Source organism: Leiobunum rupestre, chromosome 6 (genome assembly GCF_980474605.1).
Source record: "Leiobunum rupestre chromosome 6, qqLeiRupe1.1.hap1, whole genome shotgun sequence".
In the NCBI taxonomy this organism is placed as follows: Eukaryota; Metazoa; Arthropoda; class Arachnida; order Opiliones; family Sclerosomatidae; genus Leiobunum; species Leiobunum rupestre.
The window spans coordinates 34,815,785-34,835,552 of NC_143389.1; the positions used below are offsets into that span (position 1 = coordinate 34,815,785).

A 19,768-nucleotide genomic window follows, 5' to 3' on the forward strand; every position below is an offset into this window, starting at 1 on the left:
GGAATTAACTAGGGTGTTAATTTTCCGGAAAAATAAAATGCGGAAAAATTGCCAGAAAATTGTCCGGATTGCGGAAAATTTTCCGCAAATCGGAAAAATAAAAAAATTGAAACATAAATTACTTTTTAAGGGTTTTGAATGTTTTTAACTTTTGATCGATATAAAATGTCAAGTATCAGTAAACATACTACAAAACATTAATAGTGTTACATTGTTAATCAGTTTAAAGCTAGTCTAGAGGTTTAGTTTTACTTTTAGATTCGATAAAATGAAGCGAAAATGCCGCGAAATTTAAATTTGCAAACTATATATTACACTAATCATGGAATGAAATTTTTTTTTCGGAGAAATACGGAAAATTTTCCGGAAAAAAGGCCTCGGTCATTTTCCGGAAAGTTTACCGAGCGGGAAATTTTCCGCGGAAAATTTTCCAACTTACAACACTAGAATTAACTATAGTATGTCGGATGGGTTAATTAATTAATATACGTCGCGTTGATTATTATTAAATATTATAATTATATAATTATAATGCCTATCTTAGTTAAATAAATTGAAATTTTTCCGAGCTAATTTGTTAATCCTTATTCTTATTTGTTAGTGATGAAAATTAAACCAAATTATTAATGGGTAAGTCATTAGGCTTATGGTGTTACTTAGGATTATACCATAAGTAACATAATAACAATAAGTATGACATTTCCTATTGCTTTAATGCTAATTTTTTAACCGAACCTTTTTTCGGCACTGATACTCTCTTCAAGCTGTGATTTGAACTCGCGACTTACCGTTTTGGATGACTACTTTTCGATAAAAATGTAAGCCTAATATCGGAGAGCACGTTCTGGAGTCGCTAGGGGCTTTGGCTTTGTTTCGAAAACCCGCTTGCGAATCACGCGTGATAAAAAAAAACATGAGCTCGTGGCGCCGAGAAAACCTTTTTCATTTTTATCATTTTAGCCTAATATTCCGCCTATCTATCGGAAACCAGATATTTCGGCTTGGCGGAAGTCTCGTGTATTTTAGACGCTAGAGGGCTCTGTGCTGAGAAAACATCTTGATTACGCAATAACTATGAAAATCAGTTTTGTTGTAAATCTCGTTAATTGTCATACTTATTTTTATTACGTTACTTATGATTATACCTATATTCTTAATTAAAATAATGCTAATTATCTTCTCTCAGCACAGTGTCGTTGCCTAGAACTTTTTCTTTCGTAAACTTAAATCAAGTCGAATAAACAAGTTTGCAGAGTCTAGGATGTTGGTTTTCTAAGTGTCAGACTTTTACGCGAGATTAAACAGAACTCTGTGCCAGAAGTTGATGGTAGCCTTCTTCGTGTTTTTGATGAAGTTAGTAATTTACTTGAACTTTTACTTTCGCTACAGCGCTTATATTCTTCGAAGTAAAACGGGCAGCCTGCAAAAATAGACGCTTCTACTCTATTTTCTCCCATCCTAACTTCGCGTCTATACTCGGGCTACGTTATAGTCGATAATGTAGCCGAAGCCAGCGAAGGAGGTAAGGGATACGTGGCTAAGCATCGGGCTCGCTTCGTTAAGTTAAAGCTCCGAGAATATATCATAATAACACCGCGAACGGATCGCCACGTTTCGTTCCCGAGAGAAAGTTTACGGATGTAGAATAACCCGATACACCGATCTATATGATTTAAGGCGCAAACCGTACCATTTACCCAGTTTGACCGTACTATCAGATAACAGCTACCGAGTTTAGTTTTAGGTGGAAGGGAAAAAAACGGAATGGGAAAGATAGCTTTTAGGAAACAAGTGGCCCTAATTAAAGCCCCCTTCTCAGAAACCATTCCGCCTCGTATTCATACACCTATTGTCCCCTTCTCGCTTTCTCTCTCTAACTCTAGCTGAATTAAAAGGTAGCAGCACGACGGTGCACCATCCCATGGGGACGCCAGAAAAATTGTTTTGCTTTTATTTCGGGGCGAGATGCAATCGCTAACTCGCTACCATTAGCGACAAACTTTTTGTCATTTTTCACCGGGTTAGTGTGGACAAATAATTAGGGAGAGATTAAGCCCGTACAATGAAACGGGTATTGAAAAACGCGTAGACGGAGACTCATTTTTTTTTTTACTTTTTGCGCTTAACGCCAATCACATATTTTTTTAAATAATCTTAATTGGTTCATAACGAATGTTAATCAACGAAACAATAATAAAAATATTCCTATTCTTAACTTTATTCCACTTTATTAACCACTTATGTAGTAGTATATGCAAACATAATCACTTATAAGTATGCCTTTATATAATATTTGCATCAATGAAACCTTGTTTCACACGGAATATAAAATTAGTGGACTGTAAATTGAAAATTATTACGTTCATGACGCTATTGAAAAAGTGACCATGGAAACAAAATCTCGTGATTGTAGTTTACCTCATATCCCGTGAACAAAGTTTCATTTCAATGGAGCTTTGTCTTACATTAATAATAATGATAATAATCAGCTAGGCTAATACCCTTGGCACCACCTTATGTCTAAGTCATCAAGCGACTTTTAAGGCCATTAACTCAGGTGGCCGGGTTACAATGCGTAGGAGTGGTGGCAAGCCCTTCATGCCACGCGAGCCAACAGCTCCCTACACTAACTATTCCCGTTAACCTCTACCGGAAGTTAATAAGTCTGATGTACCCCGAAACGATCAAACGGTCAAGTTGCTAATCCGGTTTTACGATAATAATTACGAAAACAAATTTAAATTTAATACTTAAGTTTAAATTTTTAAGGAAATATTTAGACAGAACAATAAAGGCAAATTTAAATGGTCTAGACTCTTTTAATTTTCCCCGCGAGAGGGCGCGAGACCGGTCGATGGAGGGGGGTGTTGACGGGCCATTTCCCTTCGGTGGGGCTTAATGTCATCTTAAGAATGATTCGGCCCAAATCGAGGTATCAGCCGGCGTACGTAATAATGGCAGCTTAACGGGGCATTAGCGACGTCTAAGCCATCGGAGGGAGATAGTACTCCCGGAGAACCATTCTCATACAATCATTGTCTCCTTTCCAATTTCTTCATTTTCTTTTTTTTCTTCGTAGTTACGTATACGCGTTTTATGCAAATTCGTAACCACTATATGGCTTGGCTTTGCACGAGATATGGTTGTTTAACTAACAAGGAGACTACCCGAGGTGTAACACACCTATTTTGTTTAAACTCGGGTGTTTGGTAACTTGAAAAACCCCAAAGGGAAATGTCTCCATAGGCAACCGTTTTGCCATGGCAACCAAAAATGTTTTTGACATCACAAAATGGAAATTTTCCTATGGAAAATAACATGGGAATCTGATTAAATTTTATCACATTTTAAAAAAGTAATTTAATTTTTAACGTTTTTTCAGATATTTAACAATTTTAGTCATCTTCGTACATTTTATCTAATTTTTTTAATTTTTGTTCATTTTGATCATCTTTTTCAAATTTGATCAAAATTAATCAAATTTTATCGAATATTTTTTCTAGACATTACACCGATTTCACACAGTAAATCAAGTTTAATAAATTTTTAAAAAAATGTATCACTTTTAATCAAAATTAATAATTTTGATCAAAATTGGTCAAATGTATTCAAATTTATTACTTTTGAAAAAAATTCACACATTTAGAGATATTGTGTCATTTTTTGCAATTTTATTCATTTTGTCTTACATTTTTGAATCCTTAGCCATTTTCGTTCATTTTCACCCATATTGATCACATCGATCAAAATTAATCAAATTTTTATCAATTTCGAACTTTTTAATTATTTTTTATTTATTTTTTTGTTTTTAGCATTTTCGAAAGTTTTAAATTTTTTAACATTTTTAAAAATCTATCAGATTCCCATGTTATTTTCCTTAGGAAAAATTCCATTTTGTGTTGTCAAAACAAATTTGGTTGCCATGGCAAAACGGTTGCCTATGGAGACATTTCCCTTTGAGGTTTTAGAAGTTACATAAAGGTCTACCAAACACCCGAGTTTAAACACAATAGGTGTGTTACAACTCGGGTAGTCTCCTTGTAAGTTCGGGTGAAGTTTAGAAGTTACATTCAATGCCGCACATGTTGGCAGCTGCGTAAATCTATCTTTAGTTACCTACGAACAAAAATTCGCGTAATGGCTCTGTTATTCTATTTATACTTTACGACGTTGCTTCTCACTAAACAACTGCCCGACACCATAAGTCACATTATAAGTATGACACTTACCACTCCCCCAGATGCCAATTTGTTTTACGTTTCGTCAATGAACATATAATCATTAGTTGCGTATAAAGACTGAGAACTGCCCAAGAACTGTTACTATAGTTACTAGTCCAGTGTCATACTTATTCTATTATGTTACTTATGCCTACACTAACAAGGAGACTGCCAGGGGTGGTTATCACTGATTTTGTTGAAACTCGGGGGTTAGGTAGACCTTATGGTAGTATGAAAATTCGCAAAGGGAAAAGTTACAATGGGCTTTAGTTTTCTCATGGCAACCGAAAATGTTTTTGACCTCTCAAAACGAAATAATCTCCGTTTATAAAAGCATGGGATTTTCTCGGTTTCACACTTAAGTTACTTGTGAAAATTCTTCAAAAATGCGAAAAAATTAAAATTTTCAAAACTCCAAAATGATAATTTTGATCTATTTTGGGTAAAATTTACCAATTTTGGTTAAATTTTGGTAAAATTTCAATAAATTACATTAATAAAGTAATATTGAGATAAATTTAAGTTGAGTTGGGTAAAGTCAAATAAAATTGTTTGAAATTGAGTAAAATCCCATCCTTTTTTAAATGTAGATTTTTGTTTTCCGAGGTAAAAAACATTTTCGGTTGCCATGGGAAAACTAAAGCCCATTGCAACTTTTCCCTTTGCGAATTTTCATACTACCATAAGCTCTACAAAATCGGTGATAACCACCTCGGGTAGTCTCGTAGTAAGTTAAAGTTAATTCTAATTAATGCTATCGTTCTTTATCGAAACCAAAAGGGCTTGCTAAGGATTGGTTAGGAATAATCGAACATATGCTCGTAAGCTTCCGCGGCTGTACTCTTCATCCTGATGTGGACTTTGGGCTGAGTTCTCTTTTGACGCGTTCTTTTATTTTTGGAGAATGATAAAACAAAACGTGTTTATTCGGTTCGGAAATCGTCCCAGGTGGCGCTACATGTCTAAATAAAAAGATTCGTTCACTTCTTGAGCAATCACGCCATTTACGCGGCTTGATTACGTTAAAGTAGTTCTATCTATCGTTACTAGATGGCCGTAGCCGTCTGTTGTTTTCAGACTTTTATTTTTTTTATCTCCGGAATAATGTACGCCATACACGAATATTTTCACAGAACCCGTCAATGATTTTGTGTGTATTGGGCTCACGCACAGTGTAGCCGATGCCGCCGCCGCCGCCGTATTCCACACAACTCTTCAACAATTAAGTCTAGAAGAGCCAGCGATATGACAATTGAAAGCATATATCATGCCCTCGGTAGCTGGTTATAAATTTTTGGAATCAAAGCCCAAGAAGTTAATCATTTTCCCATTTTTGTGGTTTTTGGCGATTTTAATCTTAAAAGTTACATATCTTTTTAATTAAGTGCGACTTGGTTGAATATTATATTTTAAGTTAGTACTAATCATTTCTCAGCTACGTTTTTGGTCGCATTAAGAAATTTTAATTTTAAGTGAGATTTCTGGCCAATACGCGGGACCCCACAACATGCGTACGCACTACTGTCATATTTGAATTTCGTGCCAATTTATTCAGGCTCCATCTAACTTGTTCGCGTGTCGCTACCCTATTACCAAAACCAGGTAACTTGAAAAATTCGGTTCGTCTAAAAATTAATTTAAATTAACGTGTTCGCGTTTCATTACCTTATTTCCAAAACCAAGTTAATGTACAAGGTGAAGGAAAATTGGTTCAAATTGAAATTTAATATTTAAAATATAGTTTTAACATTGTGTGTACTTAAATGTCCGTGACATCTTGTTATCTCCTCTCAACAAGGTTTTTCATCTGCCAAAAATATTTGCTTGTTTCCATAAACTAAAGCGACTGTCCCTGGGGGATATAGGTTGGATGGAGAGCCAAAAAGCGATGAGCAAACGTTTGTTTTGCTCTTGAGAAATAAGTTTTTTGGGCCCGTTTTATTCCACGCGGTAGCGCCACTCGCGAGCGTTTTCACTCGAATACAATGATAAATATTTCAACTCCAACTATGATGAAGATGGCGCCACCATAACATTAGGAGGCTTTTCCGATTCTATTAAATAACGGCACGTTGAAACTGGAACGTTCTTCTGGAGCGTGCGTTATTAAATAGCCCCCTAGTGTTGTGGTGGCGCCATCTTCAACATATTCGGAGTTGAAATCTTTATAATTTACCGTAAACGATTAGAAAAAGTACCATTGAATAACGCAATAGGCCAACTTCTCTAACGTTTTATCGATGTGACGATTAATGCCGGTAGTAGTGGCTCACTCCTGTAATCCCAGGCGTCCGGGAGGCAGAGTTTGTGGAAGGCCGTGTGAGGACGACTACCAATCCCCCAACGGGTGGTCGGGATACTTCCGCCACGGGTGTCCCCACCCCTGTCCCCACGTATCCCCCCGTTGGCGTGGCCGTTACACATATCTCATCCTGATTAATCAGTTATTGTGTGTGTTCTGGTGTCTAAGGCCTCGGGTCGACACCGATGTTTGTGTATCTCAAAAAAAAAAAATGTGACGATTAATGTGCAAATTTCCGGTTCACATTGGGTTAACTTTATTTAATACAAAGATAATGTAAACCTCGTACCCAAGATTAGAAATCACAGCATCGCGCGTAGTCAATAGCGTTTACCCACTTCCTGCCGGAACTCCGAAAAAATTATATCCGTAGTTACCATGGTAACCAACTATAGATAGCGTACTACAACAACCGATGGAGGCCGATTTTTCGGAGGTGACATGCCGGAAGTGGGTAATCGCTTCGTTACGAAACCGTCAATCGGTAAGCTCTCTGAATTCAAATCTAGGGTACGAGGTAGAGGCTCGCGCTGCCGCTAAACGCCGCCGCCGATAATTTTGAACGCGCCGATCGCGCCGCTGCCGATTGTTCGAAAATCGGCGCACGCCGCAGCCGCCGATATTAAGCTTTAGTATTCATTTACGCGAAAATAACTACGTCGAACGTCAAATTTTGGTTTTCGGATTTCGGTCGACGCAGAGTAATAGCACTTTCACTTAGCGTCAATAGATTCCAGCATTGCTATCTTGGCTATAGAGAGAGTCACTAATATAACCAAGGCTTATCCACATTTTAATTCCCTTTAAATTTAAATGTTGCTTGGTTTATCGGTATGTTTCCCCCCCCCCTTTTCCTTCTTCCCCGGTTGACCCTAGTTTTCCGTTAGTTCCTAACTCCGCCGCCAGAACGCACATTTAACAATGGCCCGAAGCAAATATTCGGAAACGGGGCGTCGCTGTGTGAAGTACATTAATTAGTCCATGGAAGGACTAGTACGAGTTGGTATTTGCCCTTGCCCTTCTGCTACAAAAAATAGCTCTAAAATTTATAGAAACGCCGGCGTACGCCGCCGCCGCCTGTCATTTTGGCCACGCCGAAGACGCCGCCGCCGTAGGCCTAAACGCCGGCGTGCGCCGCCGGTATATTTTGGGTCAAACGCCGCCGCCGACCCATATCAGATCGGCGCAGGCCTCTAGTACGAGGTCTATGAACATTATCTTTGGTTTAGAGAACGAAAAATGTTGTAGAAATTTCCAGAAAAAGTTACGTAAGCCATTTCAGTCGCGTAAAATATGAAAAATATGCGAATTGGCGCCTGAAAGAGTATCCGACGACGGCATAAATAAAACAGGCGAAGTTCCGATATCGCATTACCGCGCTCATCAATACTTTGGTTCGTTGAAACCGGTGGAAAATGTAATACAATTTGACAAATTCATTTAGTTTTTTCGCGGGAGGGGCAGACGGGGACACGCGCGACAGTTTTTGATTGAAGAAGTGAAGAGAGACATTGCATTCCGTTTGAATATTTTAACGGCGACTTCGTGGAAGACGGTGGAGTTTGTTAGCGGAGGAATCGAGTTATCCGCTTCTTCTTCCGCTCTTTCATCAATTCATCCGCCGAGGTTTGCCAACAGCATCCTCTTTCCCTATCTGTTTTTTTTTTCTCCGTATCGCCAGCAGCCCAACTCGAAGTAGCTCAATGGAGAGGAGAGAGTGAGTTGTCTGGTGTGGCCGCCTGGGGACGTTTTCGATTGGGGTCCACGCGACTCGGATATCTCTGGCTGGCTTCCTTTGGAGAGGAAAAGAAAACGTTGCCATTTCAAATCCAGCTCTCTCCATCCTCATCTTCTCTTGGGCTTCTCACTTTTTTTTTTAATATTCCCGACGTAAACCTTTACTTTTTATTTACCGGAGCTATGCCTTGGTTTTCGTCTCGGTTTCTTAAACGCACTGCATCGTCAAATTTTAAGGTATAAGTTTCTTTCCTACAAATATTTATTTTTCTTCTAACCTTCTAGCTACCTCACAAATCCAAAAAAATCTTTTAGCAATAACGTAGTGTTATTTAGTTTAGTCTATTGGTATTTGCATTTTATTCTGATGATTTTCGTTGTGGTATATTTTCGTTACAGAAATGTCATTAAAATATCAGTTTATTTTTAATCAAGGAGTGAAATTAAAAATTCCGAAATACAGGGTGTTTCAAAAGTTTAAGCAAAAGTGTTAATGAGTTGTAGGGGGTGAGTTGAGAAGAATGCCATTTTTTCCCCATTTTCCTAAGATGAGGGTAAAAGAGCGCCAGAGAGCTTCAAAGTGTCGCCTACTAGCCCCTGGAAGTAGGCTGCAACAAGTAGCAGGGAAATGCGAACATTAAAGTTTTTAACTCATCGTAGGAAAATGGGGAAAAAAACAGGCATACTTTTCAACTCACCCCCAACAACTCCTTAAAATTTTTGCTTAACCTTTTGAAACACCATGTATATCAAATTTAAAATTTAATGGTTTAAGAAATCAGTTAAATAACATTTTAAATACCTTCGTGTCAATGATTCTGGATTTCATTTATGGTGATTTTAATTAAATAATTATAAGGGTCATGAGAAGATAAGTCATAATTATTGTTATTCTGATAGAAGAGTAAATTTTAATAGTTCTGATTGTTTTTAAGGAGAGGGGGTTACATGAGACTAGAATTAAAGTAACTAAAATAAATATTTATTTTTCCTTTAGCATTTTCATTAGAAAAACCAATACCTGTTGAAATATTTCGCGGATTATTCTATCTTGAGCAACTTGTCTTATTCATTTTCCAGGGGGGGGGGGGGAGTTATCTTCTTCTATTTCCACATCTTTAGGCTTTCCTTCGCGTTGTTTTCCGCAGTATGTTTGAATAAGGAGGCCAAACACGGAATCTCGTTGGTTTTGGTTTTATTGGGTATTATTTGACGAATAAAGCTTCGATAGGGGTTACCGGTATTGTTAGAATATCGGCCTTTCTGCCTGCCATATCGCTCTCTCTCTCTCCAATTTAAAAGTTTTGAAGTAAACAATCTTTATTCTGTTTCTACTTAGTTTAGTTTATAGAATGAAAACACGACGTTGTTGTTGACTTTAATATTCCGGAAAATTTATGTACGTGGACTTTGGCGATCGGGAAAATATTTATTCTTATTCGTGCTCCGCAGATCCGGCCATCAAAATTATTCGGAGTCGGAGCCCAATTTTGGCTAACTGATTTCAAAGGAGCCGGAGTCAAGTCCAAGGAGTCGGAGTCGCAGTCAAGTCCAAGGAGTCGGAGTCGGAGTCAAGTACAAGGAGTCGCAGTCAAGTCCACAGAGTCGGAGTCGCAGTCAAGTCCAAGGAGTCGGAGTCGGAGTCAAGTACAAGGAGTCGGAGTCGCAGTCAAGTCCAAGGAGTCGGAGTCGGAGTCAAGTACAAGGAGTCGCAGTCAAGTCCACAGAGTCGGAGTCGCAGTCAAGTCCAAGGAGTCGGAGTCGGAGTCAAGTACAAGGAGTCGCAGTCAAGTCCACAGAGTCGGAGCCGGAGTCAAGTACAAGGAGTCGCAGTCAAGTCCACAGAGTCGGAGCCGGAGTCAAGTACAAGGAGTCGGAGTCGGAGTCAAGTACAAGGAGTCGGAGTCAAGTCCACAGAGTCGGAGCAGGAGTCAAGTCCAAGGAGCCGGAGTCAAGTCCAAGGAGCCGGAGTCAAGTCCAAGGAGTCGGAGTCGGAGTCAAGTCCACAGAGTCGGAGCCGGAGTCAAGGCCAAGGAGTCGGAGTCGGAGTCAAGTACAAGGAGTCGCAGTCAAGTCCACAGAGTCGGAGCCGGAGTCAAGTCCAAGGAGTCGGAGCCGGAATCAAGTCCAAGGAGTCGGAGCCGGAGTCAAGTCCAAGGACCCGAATCCGGGAGCCAAGAGTGCAGTGTACATGAATACCGAGTAAAAGTACAACTTTTACCAAGGGACATTGTCATCAGTGACGCCACACAAAAAGATCAAGTCCTCTAGCGATAAAAATGAACAACTGAAACCTACGCGCTCACTATGACGACGAGGCACAAAGCAATAATTAGGCTTAGTCTGAAGTCCACCACACATTTGTGGAGAATGGCTCTCAGAAACAAAAATAAGATAACGAACATACTTATGTGAAACAGACTTATAGACTTATGACGTAATTTGACGCGCCATGAAAATGAAATCGAAAATAAAGACGAAAGGGGGCGTGCAACGCGGAAACTATTAAAACGATAATAACGAAAGGTAGTTCGGGAAAATGAGGAAGTGAAGCGAAAAGTGAAAAAGAAATGATCAATATTCCCCCTCTAGAGTGGCGAAGCTAGGTCCCTGATTGGGCCGCTGCTCTCCCTGTTGCACTTTATCGCTTTAGTTTCTCTTGATTTTGGTGTTCTTTTTCTGTGTCCAACCAATAATATCTAATGGCTTGCCCATTTAAGGACGCTTTCTTCTATTCGGTCTCCTGACAATAGTTTTTCTTCTCACAACGATTGTTTTCATTGGAACGATTTTAGGAGGCCGTTTCCGCCGTTTAACTCTCTAGCCTTTAAAGAGATGGCGCTAGTGTGCCGTGGCCGTAGTAGTTTAACGGTGCAAATTAAAAAGCCTAAAATGGCATATTTTAAGAAACTAGACATTTACTTTTGTTCTTTATTTTTCAACAATCGTTCGCTATAATTACGATGGAACACGCAAAACGATTGGCTCCGAACGGAACGAGGTCTTTGGAACACGCAATGCGATTGCCTCCGAACGGAACGAGGTCTTTGGAACACGCAATGCGATTGCCTCCGAACGGAACAAGGTCTTTGGAACACGCAATGCGATTGCCTCCGAACGGAACAAGGTCTTTGGAACACGCAATGCGATTGCCTCCGAACGGAACAAGGTCTTTGGAACACGCAATGCGATTGCCTCCGAACGGAACAAGGTCTTTGGAACACGCAATGCGATTGCCTCCGAACGGAACAAGGTCTTTGGAACACGCAATGCGATTGCCTCCGAACGGAACAAGGTCTTTGGAACACGCAATGCGATTGCCTCCGAACGGAACAAGGTCTTTGGAACACGCAATGCGATTGCCTCCGAACGGAACAAGGTCTTTGGAACACGCAATGCGATTTCCTCCGAACGGAACAAGGTCTTTGGAACACGCAATGCGATTGCCTCCGAACGGAACAAGGTCTTTGGAACACGCAATGCGATTTCCTCCGAACGGAACAAGGTCTTTGGAACACGCAATGCGATTGCCTCCGAACGGAACAAGGTCTTTGGAACACGCAATGCGATTGCCTCCGAACGGAACAAGGTCTTTGGAACACGCAATGCGATTGCCTCCGAACGGAACAAGGTCTTTGGAACACGCAATGCGATTGCCTCCGAACGGAACAAGGTCTTTGGAACAGTGTTGGAAATAAGGCGGTGGCGTCGGTCAATGTCCAGTTTATTTTGGGTTATGACCAGTAAATTAAATAGAATCTGGGGGGTTCACTGGTCATAATGGCCAGTTTATTTTTAATTAAAAGTATAATTCTATACCGAAAAGAGAAAACGATAAAAGCGTTGCGCTCTCAGTTTCTCACAGCCAAAGAAATCGCGAATTTTGACTCCTAAATTGAGCGTATTTCGTGGCATCTGGCAGTAATGTAATTTGACGTTCTTCCGCTACAATCAGTCAGATTAGATAAATGAGAAACATCTAGATCAATCATTATGAATATGTATAAGAAAAAACTCATTATAGTTCCTAATCGTTATTAAAAATTCACTTTCAAAGGTAAAATAAAGGGGGGGGGGGGGAGGTGGGGCAGAGAAGGGTGGTCATGACCACTTAATTTATTTTTTTAAGTAGGGGGAATAGTGGTCACATTGACCAGTACTTTTAAAAAGCTTATTTCCAACACTGCTTTAGAACACGCAATGCGATTGCCTCCGAACGGAACAAGGTCTTTGGAACACGCAATGCGATTGCCTCCGAACGGAACAAGGTCTTTGGAACACGCAATGCGATTGCCTCCGAACGGAACAAGGTCTTTGGAACACGCAATGCGATTGCCTCCGAACGGAACAAGGTCTTTGGAACACGCAATGCGATTGCCTCCGAACGGAACAAGGTCTTTGGAACACGCAATGCGATTGCCTCCGAACGGAACAAGGTCTTTGGAACACGCAATGCGATTGCCTCCGAACGGAACAAGGTCTTTGGAACACGCAATGCGATTGCCTCCGAACGGAACAAGGTCTTTGGAACACGCAATGCGATTGCCTCCGAACGGAACAAGGTCTTTGGAACACGCAATGCGATTGCCTCCGAACGGAACAAGGTCTTTGGAACACGCAATGCGATTGCCTCCGAACGGAACAAGGTCTTTGGAACACGCAATGCGATTGCCTCCGAACGGAACAAGGTCTTTGGAACACGCAATGCGATTGCCTCCGAACGGAACAAGGTCTTTGGAACACGCAATGCGATTGCCTCCGAACGGAACAAGGTCTTTGGAACACGCAATGCGATTGCCTCCGAACGGAACAAGGTCTTTGGAACACGCAATGCGATTGCCTCCGAACGGAACAAGGTCTTTGGAACACGCAATGCGATTGCCTCCGAACGGAACAAGGTCTTTGGAACACGCAATGCGATTGCCTCCGAACGGAACAAGGTCTTTGGAACACGCAATGCGATTGCCTCCGAACGGAACAAGGTCTTTGGAACACGCAATGCGATTGCCTCCGAACGGAACAAGGTCTTTGGAACACGCAATGCGATTGCCTCCGAACGGAACAAGGTCTTTGGAACACGCAATGCGATTGCCTCCGAACGGAACAAGGTCTTTGGAACACGCAATGCGATTGCCTCCGAACGGAACAAGGTCTTTGGAACACGCAATGCGATTGCCTCCGAACGGAACAAGGTCTTTGGAACACGCAATGCGATTGCCTCCGAACGGAACAAGGTCTTTGGAACACGCAATGCGATTGCCTCCGAACGGAACAAGGTCTTTGGAACACGCAATGCGATTGCCTCCGAACGGAACAAGGTCTTTGGAACACGCAATGCGATTGCCTCCGAACGGAACAAGGTCTTTGGAACACGCAATGCGATTGCCTCCGAACGGAACAAGGTCTTTGGAACACGCAATGCGATTGCCTCCGAACGGAACAAGGTCTTTGGAACACGCAATGCGATTGCCTCCGAACGGAACAAGGTCTTTGGAACACGCAATGCGATTGCCTCCGAACGAAAAATACGGAAATGTTTCCGGAAAAAAGGTTTTCTGACTTACAACACTAGTTTGAAAAGTCATCTCAACCCATCGTTGGTTATTCTGTCGCTTACAGGGAGGCCTGCCTACCGTTGGGGAGAGGTGGCTGTTGACGCGACCAGCATTTAAAAGAAGTTCGAGGCTCTTAGCATCCACCACCGACATTTTAATAAAGATCGCCTTACATCCTAAAAACCTTTGAAAGTAACCGACATAATTAACTCTTAACACTTTAATAGATTCACACGCTAGAACTTTAGAAGAGTGTATTGGCAATTATTTACGTACACAATCAGAAATGAAATTTTGTTAAAATTTATTGTTTTTTTCCTTTGGATTTGGATTTTGACGTAATCATACGCGCAGATCAGATTTCCTTTTTACTTTAAATTTATCAGAGTATCTTTGGCACCTTGGATTAATAATAGTAGTGCCTACCTGGATATATCACTTGGAAAAAACCTGACAAGCAATTGACTTTTGCGACAGCAGCGCCGCTTCGGCGAAGTTAACGGAGAATTACCGAAACTACCGTAACACGTAGCCTTCTACAAGCCAGAACCCGTAACAAACACTTAGAAAATGCACGCGGAACGCTAGAGTGATATATCCAGGTAGGCACTACTATTGTTAATCCAAGTTGGCACTATTGGATGAGATCTAGAATATGGTTGTAAAACGGTTCAGTCAATTGACCTTGACCTCTACATTTTTCGGCAATTTATCGACAACTTAGTTTTTGAAAGAAACCTCGCAGCAAGAGGAGCCGGGTTCGATCCCAGCGTGTGGCACTGGGTGAAAACTCGGAACAACTCCTTCCGCGTTGAGTTTGCAAGTTCTCTCCCCATTTGTTTAAACGGTTTTCCTCCGAGCTCTTCGGTTTCCCCTTCCATAAAAATTTGTTGAGGTTAACGGTTTTATTTAGTGTAGGGAGCTGTTGGCCAGCGTGGCTTGAAGGGCTTGCCACCACCCTCCTACGCATTGTAACCCGGCCACCTGAATTAATGGCTTTAAAAGTCGCTTGATGACTTAGCTGATTAATATTTTATCTATACCTGCCGTAGTTCAAAGAAAAACCTTTTATAAAAAATATATAAAACCAGTTGTCTGTTCAGATATGTTTTTAATGTACAGATAACAGCTAAGAATGCCTATCAGTTATTCGTCTAAAATGACAATCGAAACATCAAACTATCGATAGTATAAGTAAAATTCAATGTAATGACGACATAAGATTTTAATAAAATGCTTCGACACGCGGTCGATGGTGCAAATTTAAGCATTGGGCACCAAAAATAAGCAGATATTTGTCGTCGGCTTAAGCATTTAGTTTATTATTGGACTCAAATACCGGATATAGCGTAACATACTGCCACTACTTAAAATTGAACTTACACAATCGAAAGTTTGATTTTTCGCCATCCGCCCCTTCTCCACACGCCCATTGATATATTTGACGGATCGAGATTTTTTGGTCATTTTTGATTTTGACAGAATAGCCTTCCAGATCAGATCTAATTTCTTATCAGATATTGAAATTAAACCTAACTGTTTAAGAGTTTTAAAGGCAGATATCGAAACTAGATGTAGAATGATGTAAAATAGAAGAGCGTCAATTCCCAACTGCCTATAAATAAACGGGTTTGTTAGACCGTTTAAAAAGGACCCTGTCTTCGTTGAGTGGCGGGGATTGCGTGACGCGTTTATTAATTAAAAGCTCGAGCCGGAATCTTACGAGGAAAAGGAGCGACATGGAAGTTTAGAATCGCGTTGAAACAGAAGAGAAAGACCCAAGACGCGAAGTGGGCGCGGGGGCAAGGTCTGGGCGCGGGGGCGTCATTTCTGTAATCGCGCGAACCGCTTCCAGCCGTTCGCCCAAAGTTAATTTACGCCCGAATTCCCGCCGAATCAAATTTGGACGGGCGCACGCGACAGCCGTTGGTCATAAAAGCGACACCCGTTTCCCATACACACACACACACACACACACCTATATAAGGCCGCGCAGTACGAAGTTAGATCTAATAAAATGTTTCGGAAGGTTTCACGGACCGTGACGGACCGACGAACACGCGTCACCCCTAAAATCGCGACTCACCCCCGAGAATCCCTTTAGTCCCCTAGCCGACCACCAAAGTCACGTGACACAATCATTACAGTTCAATCGACGGAAATCCCCGCCGCGTTCGGAGGGGGGTGGAACGCCCGGAGATCAAACGGAGCCGCGACGCCTCGCCGTTTAACGTCTTCGGATTAAACGGCGCCAATCAAAAGCGTTTTTCGGATCCCGCTTCCTTTTAAACTCCATCGCGGCGGCCACCGACTACCAATGTCTCTTTTCCGCGGGTAGATCCCTTTTCCGTGGCGCGAGCGACGGAGTGGAACGTTCCGGGAGTCGACGCTCCCGGTCCTCGGCCTGCCATAATAATCACCATCCGGTCGACTCCTTTATAAGTAGACGTTTCCGCAATGTGTATCTCTGCCATCGCCTCTACTCCCTTTATACCATTTTCTCCATCCTCATCCCGGATTGCTCTCGAACTTCTCTTCCCCATCTCCCCCACCGTTTTCTCTATCTACATCGTTCTACTTTCCCAACGCGTCAAGAAGCTCAGCCAGCGTCCTCTTTTCTTAGATTATCCTCGGACTGTATGTTCCTTGGAAAGTATTACCGTAAAGATCTCCGGCGAATACATTTAGCCGCCTCGTTAAGCCGACTAATCGGATTTTTCTTACGGCGAATATTGCCTAACGTTGTTGTTATTTCTTATAGCCTTCATTTTCAAAGTTTCCCAATTTATCTTATACGTCATACGGAGTATTTTTGATAGGCCTCTCTCAAATGTTGGGAGTTTCCTGTGGTTCAATCCGGATATAATAAGGATTATAATTGTTCAAAGAATAAAGTTTCTAATTAAGAATTTCGATGTACAATATTACCAGCGAAATAGCAAGAGGAGCCGGGTTCGATCCCAGCTTGTGGCACTGGGTGAAAACTCGGAACAACTCCTTCCGCGTTGAAATTGCAAGTTCTCCCCCACTGGTTTAAGGGGTTTTCCCCAGTGCTCTTCGGTTTCCCCTTCCATAAAAACTTGTTGAGGTTAACGTTAATAGTTAGTGTAGGGAGCTGTTGGCTCGCGTGGCATGAAGGGCTTGCCACCACTCTCCTACGCAATCTAACTCGACCACCTGAATTAATGGCTTTAAAAGTCGCTTGATGACTTATGCCTAAGGTGGTGCCAAGGGTATTAGCCTAGTTGATTATTATTAAATATTAATAAAAAAAATGATGACTTATCGAAGTATGTGGATCAATGAGGCTATTATTGGATAAAATTGCGAATTAACGCGACTGTATATATAGAGCACAGCGCTGATTCGATTTGAAAAACACCGATCCGATATTTTAAAAACCCTCGGCGGCGTTGATGGTTTTCGGCGGCGGCGCGAAGGGGAAAAAATGCCTCCCCCTTTTTAAAATTTCTAAAATGTTTTTGAAAGAACAAAAAATAAGTTTACGTAGAAAAACCCACAAAAATGTTGGCGGCAGGAACAAACTTTATCGGCGGCGCCGGTGGTTAGGTGGTGGTTTGGCGCGAGAGAAAATATCGGCGTCGGCGGCGTTGGATCAGCGGCGCTAGGCTCTAACTATATAGCTAAATAATTTCCGAATGACCCGTCTCGCGAGGCGTAGAGATTCGAAAGGGTCGGTGGGAATCGGGATTGAATTGTAGAGCCATTCGGATTTTCACGGAAAATTGATATTTTAATTTCTCGTTCGTGTTCGGCCATTTCAAAGTTACGCCGAATTTATTTGGAAATTGAATTGGTCTCTGGTGGAAAGTTGGAAACGTTAAACCGCGTGGGCGTGAACGCAAACATCCCCCTATTTATAGTTGAGGTCGTTAAGCGGCTCTATCGTGGGAATTTTGTTATCAAGACTAGTATAGGTTGTGTATGAGACGTCTAGGAAATGTATCCTTAGGAGCGCGTAAAGTTTTCACTAATAAACCGAGTTCGTCGGAGATAACTTTACGTTCTATTTAATCGTCGTTTTGGGCATTTCGTCGGGATGAATTGATCCCCGGACGGACACGCAGCCACTTTCATTTGGCCAATTAACACGCTCCTTTTTCGAAAAGAGACAAAACTTTATTTTTAATCTCATTTCAAAATTCCGAAATGAGACTTTGTTACTAAAGATAAATTTCGAGAAAAGTCTTTAAAGGGGAATTGTCACCACCCTAAAATTGGTTAAAAACCATTTAAAGCAACTTTTGGCTCCATCATTGCCACCTGTATTATGAAAAGGCCCCTGCTATTAGAAATGGCCGTGAATCTATCCGAATCTTAGAAAAAATTACTTTCGTGGAGACCGTGGAGCCATCTATTAATAGGAACGGAAGCTAAAATTCAAAATAGCGAAACAATAACGTCGTCAGAGAGAAATTATAGAGCACTATATTCAGGCCCGTACACAGCCGCCAAAACTCGGGGGCGCTCAAATTCTTTTTGGGGGTGCCAATACCTTGAGTAATTTTTATCTCCCCACCTATGAAATTAGTAAATATATTAATCCGGTTGTAGTCCTAAAATATCCGTCAAAACATTTTTGATAAGCTGGTTCAATATTTCTACAATTGAAAAGTTTTTCTAGTGCAGGGAGACGCGCGAAAGCAATTTTCAAAAACTTTAGTAAAATGGTTTCAAATATTTACTGATTTTAGATCATATCTTTCGGTAATTGAGCACTCGATTTTTTTTGGGTCAGTTGGATTGGGGATGCTCAAGTACTCATTTGGGGGCGCTGAGCATCCCCTGGCGCCCCCCCCCCCCCGTGTACGGGCCTGACTATATTTAGACCACTTTTACTCTACTTAGTGAACTTTAACCTAAATTATACATCCCATATAAAATGTATTGTAAACAATTACTATAATTGAAGTTATTGACAAATTTACAAACGAGCCAATCAACGCGAAGCATACTTTTATGTCCCGCATCTTGTTTTGATTTCGACGCTAGCGACATCTGTTGAAAAAAGAGCTACTTCACCTAGAACCGACACTTGCTTTAAATGGATAGAGGACGTCCCAAAATGGATATACAAAAAATTTCACGTTAATATTTCCAGTATTTGATTTATTATTAGAAACCAACTTTCGTGTTTTATCCCCCCCGACTCAAGAATCTCAGAACCGCTTGGTTGAACCTACCTGCAGCGCCAGTGGCGTAACGAAATGACGTTGGGCCCAGGGTTGAACGCGAAAAAGGGGCCCCCACCCTACGTGTGGCAGTGATTCCACAATTTCTCACCCGGGCCACCCCTTCTTGTTCGCGATCGCGATGGGGCCCCCTAAAGGTCGGGGGCCCAGGGAAACCTGTCTGGCAAAACCCGTGTACGGTACGCCACTGTGCAGCGCCATCTCGTGAACGAAATATTATTTTCCCCGGTTTTATCGTTTTTCGGTCGGAACTGTCGTCCGCTACGACATTCTCCTTGGCTTTTTAACCTAGTTATATTCGTAGATTGTAGTTTATCGTGTTTTTAAAATTCCTTACACGCCGCCCTTTCTCAAATTTTCGCCGCTTAATTCTTTTGGCGCTGCACGTAGGTTCAACCGCGATTTCTGAAATTTTTGAAGCCGTTTGATGTAGGTTGCGGAAAAAGTAGCGTAACTTTTTAAATACTTTTCCAATAACTATAAAATTTTAGGAACATAATCATTAATATATTTTCTATCATCATCAAACCTCGTAAATTTTGGTATTAGTGGCAATTCCCCTTTAAGTGAGATTTTTAGCTCGGTGTCTCATTGGTACCCTAAAATGAAGCGCCTGTTGGTGGCGTATTTGCTTCCCCCCTTCTCGTTCCGGGGGGGGGGGGGGGTTGATTATGAATTATATACAGGGGTTTAAAAGGTTATGGAAAAAATTTTGGGAGTTTGTAGGGGTGAGTTGAGAAG

At 41.5% G+C, this 19,768-nt stretch overlaps 2 protein-coding genes across 2 annotated transcripts in view; both read right to left on the reverse strand.

Annotated features, from left to right (window-relative positions):
• The window catches only part of LOC149940717 (platelet-activating factor acetylhydrolase-like), a 333,976-nt gene that overhangs the window by 69,299 nt on the left and 244,909 nt on the right, over positions 1-19,768 (reverse strand). The gene's annotated exons all lie outside the window — the stretch shown is intronic.
• Positions 1-19,768, reverse strand: part of LOC149940722 (aquaporin AQPAe.a-like) — a 128,232-nt gene that overhangs the window by 22,589 nt on the left and 85,875 nt on the right. The gene's annotated exons all lie outside the window — the stretch shown is intronic.